General features: G+C 43.3%; 1 protein-coding gene across 1 annotated transcript in view; it reads right to left on the reverse strand.

Annotated features, from left to right (window-relative positions):
* CACNA1G (calcium voltage-gated channel subunit alpha1 G) overlaps window positions 1-13,031 on the reverse strand; it is a 270,527-nt gene that overhangs the window by 136,162 nt on the left and 121,334 nt on the right. The window lies entirely within an intron of this gene.

Raw genomic sequence — 13,031 nt, forward strand, 5'->3', positions numbered from 1 at the left:
AAGTTGACATGTGTATTACAGTTTCATAAATAAAGTGTTACGGGCAACTCAGGGGCACGTTATCTTCTACTTTATCTTCATATATACTCACTAATTAAGGGTATTTAGAAAATTAACTGCAATATGAAATCAGTGTTTTGAATAATGACAAGTGCCCTTCTCATTTTTAAGCATGCAGTTTGAGACCTGATCTCAAAATACTTAAAATATTTATATACTGCTCGTTTCCAGGGTGGTTAGTACAATTAAAATATAAAAAACAATATAACTATATCATAATTTTAAAATCCAGCAGATACATCAGAGCAATCAGCAAGGTTTTAAAATGACTAAAATTTAAAAGCCCAGGAGACTAGAAATGTTCCACTCGGTATTTAAAAAAAAACAAAGATGACACTAGGTAAACCGCTCTGGGGCATGGGGCACTGCTGCCAAAAAGGACATATCTCTGGTTGTCACTTCTTTAACCTCTAGCAAGAAGGAAACAGAGAAGAAGGGTATTTAAGAAGAGCCCTGTTGAATTGAGCTAAAAACCTATCTGGTCCAGTATCCTAAAGACCACAAGCAAGGGCAATAGCAACGTCCCATGGTTGCTCCCTAGCAACTAGTATTCAGAGCCATGCTGATCCTGATCCTGGAGGTAGCATACAACTATTATGACCAGGGAGGAGGGAGGAAATTGGTGAGTCTCCATTCTGAAATGGAGTCACCTGATCTGTGCCTCTTGAATGTGCAGATTGGATGTAGATCTGCTTTGCAATCTGCACTCCAACCAAATGTTTTTACAAGATGATCCGAGGCCTGCCTCTCTTTTTTCCTTTTTTTTTTAAATCTCCCACTGCTCCCTCTCCAGTCCCCGTATAAACTCCCTTAGAGTGATGGCATGTCATCACACCCCACTGCTCCCAGGGGGGAATTTGCAGTAAGATTTTCAATATGCATGGCAGGAACAGTGCATCCTAGCTGCTCCAGGTAGCTAATATCTTTAAAAAAAGAAGAGTGACAGCCCTCAGACCACCTCAAAAGTACTTCAACATAAAAAAGTTAAGTACTAAATTAGTGCAGATTTTAAAAGGATTCCCCCTAAAAAATCCACACAGAAACAGAATGGAATGGACTGACCCATCAACACATGCACAATGGAAACAAACTAAATTAAGGTTGTTCTGTTCATCCATAATCGTGACTAGTACCCACTGACAGCCTAATTTTCCATGAATGTATCTAATCCTCTTTTAAAGCCATTTTAAAGCCATCTAAGGGGCCATCACCACATCTTGATCACATTCACACCATACATTTAAAGCACATTTATAGCACTTTAATAGTCGTGGCTTCCTCCCAAGAATCCTGAGAACTGTAATTTACCCCTCACAAAGCTACAATTCCCAGCATCTTTAATAAGCTACAGTTCCCAGGGGTTTTCTTTGGGGGGGACTAGCCATGCGCTTTAAATGTATGGTGTGGATATGACTTGTGGTTAGTTAATTCTATCATTTAACTATGTATTGTGTGAAAAAGTACTTCCTTTTGTCTGTCCTGAATTTCCCACCATACAGCATTATTGGAGAATACTAGTTTCTAGTATTATAAGAGGGGGGGGGGAAACTTCTCTCTTTCTACATGCATAATTTTATAAACCTCTATTCTGTTCGTCCTTCCAATACTTACCTTTTCTCTAAACTTTTTTCTAAAAAGCCTCAAACGTTGAAATGTTTCCTTGTGATAGAGAGTTAGTTCAATATCCTTTTGAAATGCAGCAACCAGAACAGTAAGTATGCCAAGTGCGGTCATGTATAAGACTTTATGATATTGGCTTTATTAAGGCATTTATTAAATTATTATTTTTATTACGTCATTATTTTTAATCCCTTTTCTAATAATCCTTAAACATGGATGTTGCCATTTCTACAGCTTCCACACATAAGTCAACCTTTTCATAAAGCTATCACTGTGACCCCACTATCTCTTTTATGGTCAGCCAAACCAGCTCCAACCCAATCAGTGTACATTCTTTGCCCCAATGTACATTGCTTTCCATTTAATTACATTGAACTGCACTGACTACATTGAACTCCATTCTCCATTTTATTGTCCATTGATACACTAAGTTTGGAGATATCCCTCTAGAGAGTTTACAATCTTTTTGTTTTTATCAACCTGAATAATTTCTTGTCATCAACAAACTTAGCCACCTCACTGCTCACCCTTAGCTCCAGAGTATCTACATTAAGTTAATAAGTGCCTGTTCTCATGCAGTTCCTTGATCTTCAATCGTGAGAACTGTCCGTTTATTCCTACTCTCTCCTTTCTCTTCTTGGTCCATCTTCTTATATCTTATGACTGCTACATTGATCCAGGAGCATTTGGTGAGGGATTTTGCCCTGGCTGATAATCTAGCAGAGTGGACAGGATGGCATGGGAGAAGGTGCTCCTTCTGGACTTTGAAATAGACTCAGAAGTGAACCGGTAGCCAGTAGAGCTCTCTTAACACTGGCAAGATATGATCCAAACAAGCTGTGCCAGTCAGAATCTTGGCAGTTGTGTTCTGTATCAAATGAAGCTTCTGGATTTCAAAGGGCATCCTATGTAGAACACACTGCAGTAATCCAAAATGAAGGTTACCAGGGCATGGAGAAAAATGACCAGACTATTCCTGTCAAAGAGAGGCCTGAGATGGTGAACCAGCTGAAGCTGGTAAAAGGCACTTGGTGCCGCTGAGAGTACTAGATCCCAGCAGGATCCAAGCTGCAGCACTGAGCTTTCAGCAGGAATGCAACTCCATCTAGAACAGATTGAATGACATCTCCCTGAACCCAGCAGCCATCTATCCACAGCACCTCTGCCTTGTTGAGACTGAGCTTCAGTTTATTCCAGATACTTTATCCTCTTGATAATGATGAAACCCCTTAAAATAGTCAACATTCAAGTACTCACAGAACATTCACATCAGAACCCTCTTTTGGTTAAAAGCAGGTTTGGCCTAGCACAACACTGGGGTAAAAATGTAGGATTCCGTTAGTGAGAAAAATGAGAAACCAAGAGAAACCAAAATTCTCAGATTTGCCCATCCCTAGTTACAAGTAGGATCTGCAGGAAAATGCTGCAATGCGGAGTAGAGCTGTGCACTGCATTTGGCCTTGGCCAAGACAAATCAGGCCCAATTGGCCAGTTTCAGGCCTTGGCCGAGTCAGATTCCGACAGCCACGGATTGCTATGGGTCAGATTTGATGACCCAGACCAATCTGGGGATGTCAGGGGGCAGGGCATCAGGCAGGAAGAAGACGCAGCTACAGCTCTCCTGCTTGCCTGATGGGCAGAGGAAGCGATCCTTGGGGGTGCTGTTTTGCAAGGGGCATTCCTGCAGGAAAGTTCTTTGCAAAACAGCATGGCACAGGATTGCTCCCTCTGCTTACGAGCCAGGCGAACAATCCTGTTTTTTCGAAAGCTTTTTTTTGGTGATACTTCTGTAAACCTTGGGGTTCCCCCAGACCTGCCCATAGATCCTTCTTGTGTACGGATGGTGCCATTTGGCTATGTGGCATGGCAAAACCCAAAAAATTCATATGAGTTTCTTATAGAAAGCCATTGCTCCGGGCTAAGAAAACAGATTTCATAATGGAATTCCTCTTTGGGATTTCTCATCCCCCTGGTTAAGGCAAAATACTTGCACCAGTTAACTTAGTTCTGTCTAGTGTAGTGTAACTTAAATTGATTTAGATTTTGTAATTGCAATAGCCTGACTTAGACTCTAATTAGCAGAGCACTTAAAAAAACTTTAGCATGTGCTTGAGCCTGATTGAATTAAATTGGATTTAGGTAGGAATCATTCATAAGGCTGAGCACAGAATTGGGTCACTAGACTTGAGTGTGTCTCAGCACTCCAAGTTACCCCTGTGACCGAGGGCTTTAGTGATAGTAAGCACCAGCCAAACAAGGCCATCTGATTTCTTAGGAACATTTCCTGTGTGCATTAATGACCTTTCTTGGTTTTAAAGTCTTCCTATATGCTCATGAAACCTCTTGCCTTTTTCCTTTCAGTGCAACATTTTACCCTGCCAAATTGTTTTGCTATTGCCTTCGCACTGTAATGTAATACAGAGTTAATTGAACTGACACTAGTGAGAGGCTGCTATGACAAAGTCCCTATTAAGTAAATGGGGGGGGGGGAGAGGCAGCGTCAAGTACTGCTGTCTACACATATATGTCCTTCCGCCGACAGCTAAAGACTTTTTTCTTCCGGCAGGCCTTTGGAACTGAAGGCTTTAAGGGTAGTGACTGAAGAGGATGCTGTATGTTATTGTTTACTTGTATGCTCCTAAACTGGGTTGCTGTATTTTAAGAGTAATTGGTTTTAACATCTTAATAGTTTAATCCTGTTTTAATGCTGATTTTATATGTTTTATATTTTTATAGGTTCTTAATGATATGTACTTATTTTTATCTGGAAGCCGCCTTGAGTTCCAGTTTGGAAAAAGGGCGGGGTATAAATAAAGATAAAGATAATAATTGTGTACTTCCTGGATCTTGTTTATCTTGAACTATTTTAGGTTGCCATGGTATGGGGCATAATTCACATGCTTAGTACATCTGAGTTTGGTTTACCCTGGCCATAGTGTTTCTTAGCTGTCTATAATCTTGAGGATATTCTTGTATTTTTCTGTTGTGTAAGTTCTTCATGAGTCAGATCAGTTGAACCGAAGGTCCGCTTAAAGCAGCCTTCTCCAACCTGGTGTCCTCCTGACATTTTGGACTACCAGTAGCAACAACTTGTAGGATAGGATACCAATCAGATAGGATGACCATGCTGGCTGGGGTCAATGGGAGCAGTGCCGTAACTAGCTTTTCATGTGCCCTGTGAAAGGTTTTATTTTTGGGCCCCTTAAATTTTTTTTGGGGGGGGGAAATAATAATAAAACAAATACGATATAACAATTGTTTATACATAATTTTTGTGTACACAAGAAATATACAAGATCATTCACATGTATTTATAAATGAAAATAATTATTTTAATTGCACTTTTCTGGCTTTCATTTCAGCAAATTCATTGATTACATCATCATAATTAATATCTTTAACGATATTAAATTCAGTCAAAATTATGGAAAGACTGGATAATCGTTCTTGTCCAATAGTCAATCTTAAATAATTCTTAATTAATTTTAACTAGCTAAAACTTCTCTCACACGAAGCAGTAGAAACGGGAAGAGTGAGAAATATTTTGAGAGCAACATTGATATTTGGATATGACTCAATTAATCCAAAGTCATGAAGAGCCTGTAGAATATCAAGCAGAGTTGCAGTTTTGTATTAGTGTCGAGGCTTCAAACTTAAAGCTTTGAATTTCATATGTGAGCTTGTACTTATTTACGAGCAGAGGGCGTCCAGGGACTGAGCGACGCAATGACCAATCGCTAAACCGCTAAATAACGCAATGGGCTGCCTGGGCCCACTCGACGCACTCGGTTCACCGACATCTGAACCGCACAGCAGAGCACGGCGGCAAAATTTAAAATTTGAAAATATTATTATATTTGATAATTTTTTTTGTCAGTTCCATTTCAGGGCCCCCTTCGTCCTGTGCCCTGTGCCTGTGCACCTGTTGCACCTGCCTAGTTACGGCACTGAATGGGAGTCGTAGTGTGAAACATCTGGAGGGCACCAGGTTGGCAAAGGCTCACTTAAATCCTAGAATGATGTCTTTTTTTGGAATCCTGATCCTGGTGCCACTTCATCTCTTGTAGGACAAGCAATTGCTTGTGCCACAACAGCTCACACGTCATCATATGGCAGGAAGTGATCAGATGGCAAAAAATTATTCGCCAATAGAAGAAACTAGGATTGCAGTTTTCTACCCAGTAAAGTTGTTTAAAAGTCCTACTGAAATCAATGAGATTTAACCATCTGTATGCAGATTTGCAGCCTAGCTTTCAGGAAATGTTTATCTTCCAGCATAGAAAAGGCACTGAAGCCTTAAAGCAGGACAAAACAAAGGATTATAACACAATATCGTAAAGATTTTTGTTACTCTGGCTCTTTAAGAAATGCCTGGACTAAATTAGCACAAATATATAATACAAATATGGGAGAGAGGGAGGCCTGCAGACATTTCATTCCCTCCCCTCTTCCTGTGAAACAAGTCTAGCAGCTATCTTGGCAACTCATTGGAGGTTGACTCCTTGTTGCGAGATTTGGATGTGTGTGTAAGGGGCTACTCCCATAGGCTTCTAGGTCATATAGCTACAGAAGGAGGAGAGCAGGATCAATGGATAGGTCCAGCAGGAGAAGGGAAGGGCAAACAGATATGCCACTCCAGGTGAACCAGGCCAAACTAGCTTCATAGACCCCTTTGGGAATCCTCACATTCTGTGCTCCTTGAAATATTCCAGGAAGGTGTAGGTGGGTTGCAGACTCCAGAAGTGTTTTAATGGGCTAGCTGCATCCCAAAGCTCTGCTAAATTCTTATGTTTCTGTGCCCCCTTTTAAAATGCTCTGAGCTATCTCTTGCTCCTGTGAGTCTGGTCTGGGAGATTTCTGGTCATATCAAGTACGGAGGGGGGCACTAGCTATGTGCCAAGCAGTTCCCTAAAATCCCCATCTTCTCACATCTTGGAGGGTACAGGGCTACTGTTCTGGGCATCTTGCTGTGTTTTTCTCCACCATACACATCTTCTGCTTTGCTGCCTAGTCTTTGGGAAAACTATTGCGATGAGTATGCTCTGATCCTCTAACTGATGTTACAGCTGAAGTTGCATGTACACCTTTTAAACCAAATCAGAGCTTGGAAGATTACTTTTAAAACGTAATAAATTACAGTTACAATTACTTGGCCCAAAAAGTAGTAATTACCGTTACAATTACAATTGCTCTGAAAGTAGCTGATTACTTTACTTTTTCTCAAAAGTAATCACTACAGTTGCATTTCAGTTACTTTTAAAAAAAAAACTCCTACAAAGTGCTGGCCTTGGCTGCTGCACATCTAAGTAGCCTAAAACAATATTAAAAATAAACACACACACACACACACACACACACACACAAACACACAGGGGATAGTAGAATAAAAAAAATTATCCATAAGATTAACAGAATGGCATAACAGAATCTTACATCCCCCCACCCCGACCTCACATTTCAGGGTAGTTGGGTTGATCCAGTGGGCTGTTACCCCAAAGAGGGAGAGAGCAGAGACAAAGGTGTCTCCTCTCTCTCAGACAGTCGAAGAAGAGAAGAGGGGGAAAGGGTGGAAGGAGGAAGGACAGATAAGCTTCCCTAAGCATATCAGTCTGCAAGGGAAGGAAGTCAGGCAGAGCATCACAGGTAAAGGCAGGCAAGCCTAGCCAGGAGTTTTATCTAAGAATTATGGCTTCAAGAGCTGGCTGTTGGGAGAGCAAGAAAAGTTATCTCTTGGAAGCAAGCTTTGTTGTTGTTATTATGTGCCTTCAAGTCAATTATGACTTATGGCGACCCTATGAATCAGTGACCTCCAAGAGCATTTGTCATGAACCACCCTGCTCAGATCTTGTAAGTTCAGGTCTGTGGCTTCCTTTATGGAATCAATCCATCTCTTGTTTGGCCTTCCTCTTTTTCTACTCCCTTCTGTTTTCCCCAGCATTATTGTCTTTTTTAGTGAAACATGTCTTCTCATTATGTGTCCAAAGTATGATAACCTCAGTTTCACCATTTTAGCTTCTAGTGACAGTTCTGGTTTAATTTATTCAAACACCCAATTATTTGTCTTTTTTGCAGTCCGTGGTATGCAAAACGTGTGTGTTGTACCAATCTTTCAGTAACCGTTCCACAAAGAATTTTCTGAAGCTTGCTTGCTTTCTTTTGACAGATGCTCATTCACTTGAAGTGAATTTTTTTAGTCAATAGATTCCTACAAGTCTGAACAGAAGTGAGAAATCAATACATCTTATTGTCAAATTAACATTGTCACAAGGTCTTCAGCTGCAGTTTCCCATAATAAAACCTCCATATGAGGAGGGCGTGGAATGAGTTTCTCCTATGAAATACTAATTTTATTTAGCGGAGAATAGACTTAAGCTCAAAGTTCTCTTGCTGAATAGCATCTTAGATCCAGGCAGCAGTGTGGGGGTTTGTCTCTAGCTTCACAAAAATGCTAGTCATGGTAGTTGAAGGGAAAGAGGTGCAGGTAAGGGTAGAAACAAAGCAGAACTAATCTTAATGATTTTAAGACAGCAGGTGCTAATGACTTACACCTCAGGGTGCTGAAGGCACAGGCAGTGGAAATATCTAAACTGTCAGCAACTATATTTGAACATCTGTGGAAGACAGTATAAATCTCCGATGACTGTGAAAGAATGAACAATATATTTTTTCAAGAACAAGATTTGGTGATTTACAAATCAATGCATATAACTCATTTGGAAAGTAGTTTGAAAAACTGTTTTAAGAAACCTAATCATTAGCTTATAGAGGGAAAACAGACAATCACTAGAAACTCAGAGAGGTTTGAAATAGTTACAACTTGCTTTGGAAACATTGACACATCATGTACACACTGATCTTTCCCTATATTCTTTCCTTATGACTTACATCTTTAAAAATGTATTTCTGACCAGTCTCAGGGCATGGTCTGAGATCACATGATGCAACAACCTGAACTGAAAGTAAGCCTGGGGTCTGGTCACTGCCTGAATGGGAATCGTTTGTGAGATCACTGAAAATATTTTTAAAGCTATTACAGGATAAGCTTGCTGTATATTTTAAAGACCTCTGGAACTGTTATCTAAAGTGGCACCCTTGCTTTTCCCATTTTGGTCCAGCCAAAACTCTCTGGAGATGGAGCCAGGAGCTATGCCCATGAACAAAATTCTAGTTTGGGACTGAAACAACCTATTGGGCATATTGAAGATGACCTTGTTGAGTGGGTGGGAGTTTGTTGATAGCTTGAGTCTTCAGACAGAGATTCTGGCTTCATACACAGACTTGCTTTGTCATGCATTACAAAAGTCTTTTTAGCTTTTGGGAGTGACAAGAGTTTTGACAGCACAATCCTGTGCATGCTACTCAGATATAAATCCCACTGAGTCCAATCCTGTATATAAGATTCAGCCTAACTACACAAACCTTGGAAATCAGTCTTGTTTTCTCCAGTGGGTCTTACTTCCTAGTAAGTGTGTTTAGGATTGCAGCCTGAGTGTAACTATTCAAACAGCTAACTGGCCAAGTGCACAAAATTCTTCACAACATCATCAAGCTGATCTTACTGATGAATGCGGGTGTTGTGTTGGAACCAGAAAATGTGGGGGAACACTCTTGATCTTAGCTTTCAAAGCAGACACATGAAAAGGTAAATGTAGAAAATCCTCATATTACATGTTCCCCAATTTGTCAAGTCATGGAATTTGCCAACAAGAATGGAAGCCACTTGAGTGTCTTTAGAAGGTATTTGCCCAGTTCATGGGTGTGTGTATGGATGATACCCAATGATGATGACACTCAGGTAGACCTATTGAAATCAGTGGACTTAAGGAACTTACATCTATTCACACACAGACACACACAGACACACACGTGTATGTAACATCCAACATACAAACACACATACCCTGATTAAAAGTCTGCCTTCCTTATCAACAAAGGTCAACTTGGGTCAAGTTGTGTCACTAAAAGAATATGATTCCGCTTCCACACACACAGAGCCACCCACCCACATCAGTAAAAAAAAAAATCCATCTGTGAACAGGGGTGTACAAGAACTAGGATGAAGCGGACTCCTTGGCACACCCACAGACCGACCACCTGCCTTGCGGCAGAGACTGCGGGGGTGTGTGGCTGTCTGTGTGTGTTCCCTCGCCTGAGAAGAGAGAAAGGTGCACTGTGGCACAGCAGCCGTGAGGCAAGCCGCCGTGGGGAGCTCTGACTGGGCGAGCTGGGGAGTGGAGGGAAAGCATTGCCGTTGCCCGCTGTTTGCTTGGCTGGCAAAAGAGACTCTGCAGAGGAGCGTTACGCAGCTCTACATGCCTGGGAGCCGCAGCGGGACAAGGGACAGCCAGCTTGGGTTGTTCGAGGCGAGTGTTTCGGCGGCAGCAGAAAGTAGTTGCCGTGCGCCACAAGGGGAGACGGCATGAAGGCTGGTGCCCAGGGCGCCCTCCTCAGCCTTCCTGAGAAAGAAGGGGAACGGCGGCGGCGGCTCCAAGAGGAAGTGCAGCGCGGCGGCGGCAGAGGGGCGCACGGTGGCAGGGGCAGGAGCAGAACACGCGGTGGGGATGGCAGGAGCTGTGGGGGTATGAGCAGTGGGGGGGAAGCAGGACACACGGGGCACACACACCATCCTCACTCACCACAGCTCTCTTCCCCTCCATTCTGCTGCTGCCTTCTCCGTCCATTTTTTCTCTCTCCGGCACTCCACAACCTCCTCCCTCGTGCCTCCCAACACAGAGCACGAGGGAAAAGTGACGCTGCGGAGACCTCCAGTCACTAGTGACATCACGGGGCGGGCCCTAGTGACATCATGGGGCGGGCCCTAGTGACATCATTAAACATGATACATTGTATCAACCACAGTTGCTTGGAGCATACCATTCAAAAAAAAATTCTCTGGAGATTAAAATAGAAATCTTACCTAAAATAGGGTGTTCCTAGGTCCATCTGAAGTGACAAGGTCATTCTTTCTCACAAGCTTAGGGTGATGCAAAATGGAAATGGACTGCCTTCAAGTTGGTCCCAGATAGGGTCTTCATGGTAAGCAGTATTCAGACAGAGGTGGTTTACTATTGCCTTCCTCTGAGTCTGAGAGGCAGTGACTGGCCCAAGGTCACCCAGGGAGCTTCATGGCTGTGTGGGGATTCGAACCCTGGTCTGCCAGGTCACAGTTCAACGCCTTTAGGGAACATTTAATCTAGCTTACTTGCTTCTGGCAAGAAGGGTTTACGTGCCCTCAGGCCAGGCCATTATTGGAAGAAAGGAGCTTAGTGTTGCAGAGATGTTAGATGGGAGCACAGATGGATGCCCCTGAAGGCAGCAACTGTAAACATGCTTATTAAGGAACTAAGCCCCATAGAATTCAATAGGAGTTACCTCTGAGTAGATATGGTTGCAGCCATGTTAAGGACAAGGGAGGGCATTCTAGGCAAAACAGACAAATAATTGGGTGTCAGAACAAATTAAACCAGAACTATCACTAGAAGCTAAAATGATGAAACTGGGGTTATCATACTTTGGACACATCATGAGAAGACATGATTCACTAGAAAAGACAATAATGCTGGGAAAAACAGAAGGGAGTAGAAAAAGAGGAAGGCCAAACAAGAGATGGATTGATTCCATAAAGGAAGCCACAGACCTGAACTTACAAGATTTGAACAGGGCAGTTCATGACAGATGCTGTTGGAGGTCGCTGATTGATAGGGTCGCTATAAGTCGTAGTCAACTTGGAGACACATAACAACAACAAATAGCTCTCAAATATCTCCCAAATGTGTCCCTTGCTTCTGATTGCATGGGACAAGAGAGTATGTGACCTATAGCTGTTCATTCACACAATATGCCACCATGGTTTAGCATTACATCTGAACATAACTACTCTGTCTTCAACAGCAGCCAAACAAATTACTTCAAATGCCCATAAGCAAATCAGGATGTGCCAACCAGAAGTATACAGCCTCTGAATGTAGATTCCATTTCGCTATCATGTGCTTGATACACATAATCCTTCATAGATGCATCTTTTTTTTTAAGCCATCCAAATTAGTGGCCATCCAGCCCTGAATTCCTTAACTTGATTGCATGTTGTACAAAAAGACACTTTATTTTCTTTCTACTTCTAACCAGAGATGTAGTCATCCAGGGTTGGGGGGGGGGTCATAGACCCCTAACTTTTTTGGGACCAGGGTCCCAGCCAGATTCCTATATATGTGTCAATCAGCATGAAAGGGGGGCACATTAGCCACTCAATCGAGTCATTGTCCTTTTATGATGATTGGAGCCAACAGAGTGAAAGAAAGTGAGCCAGGCCCTGAGAAGACTCTTCTCAATGGCTAACATGCAGCCCCCCCTTATTAGCTCCAAGTGACATCTATTGTAGTGAAGTGCGGACTTGGAGATGACAAGGAGAACAAGGAAGATGAGAGAAGATGGAAAGTGGGCATAGCTGTGAGAGGGCATGGAGTCACTATTATGAAGAGACCCTGCACTTTTGAATTTGCCACTAAACACTAAAGGCTCAGCTAGCCCTAATGGGGTGGAAGACACTTCAGTAAGTGCAACTGGAGAATTTCTCATTATGAGAATGCAGGGATCTCATGTTCCCCAGCCCTCCCCTGCACCAGGAGTTCGTTAAGAGCTGTGTACAAATAAGGACAATGGTTTCCTGTCCCACTGCAGATAAGGGCTCTCTCTCTCTCTCTCTCTCTCTCTGGTTTCCTGTCCCACTGCAGGTAAGGGGTCTCTCTCTCTCTCTCTCTCTCTCTGGTTTCCTGTCCCACTGCAGGTAAGGGGTCTCTCTCTCTCTCTCTCTCTCTGGTTTCCTGTCCCACTGCAGGTAAGGGGTCTCTCTCTCTCTCTCTCTCTCTCTGTGCGCGACGCTGCCCCAGCCACGGCCTACCAGCAACCCAGCCACTAACCGCCTCCTGCGACCGAGAGGCCTTCTTACCCTGGAGCCAATTCGCCTCCTCTGCAAACGACGAGGTGCTCTCGTCGTCAAGCGAATGCCCGGTGCTACTGCTGGGGGGGGGCCCTGCAGGGGCGGCAATGGAGCGGGCAGGGGCTGCTGATCGGGGGGGCCTACAGCAGCGGCGGCAACTACGGCGGCGCCTCACGTCTCTCCAGTCCAGTCCCTGCCTCAATCAGAAACGGCGGGAAGGCGGCCAGCCACAGCCTTCACGCATGCGTGTGTCAATCACGCATGCGTGGCTGAGGGAGAGGCTCAAAAGCCGGAGATCGATGTCTTCAAACCAACTATGGCCGGAGGCTGGAGACGGCCCCTGGAGTCCAGTGTGAGGCACATATCTTCTGTCCACCAATCACATGAGCAGAAGACTTCCTCTTCCTCTTGCCCC

Source organism: Rhineura floridana, chromosome 3, assembly GCF_030035675.1.
Source record: "Rhineura floridana isolate rRhiFlo1 chromosome 3, rRhiFlo1.hap2, whole genome shotgun sequence".
NCBI classification, from domain to species: domain Eukaryota; kingdom Metazoa; phylum Chordata; class Lepidosauria; order Squamata; family Rhineuridae; genus Rhineura; species Rhineura floridana.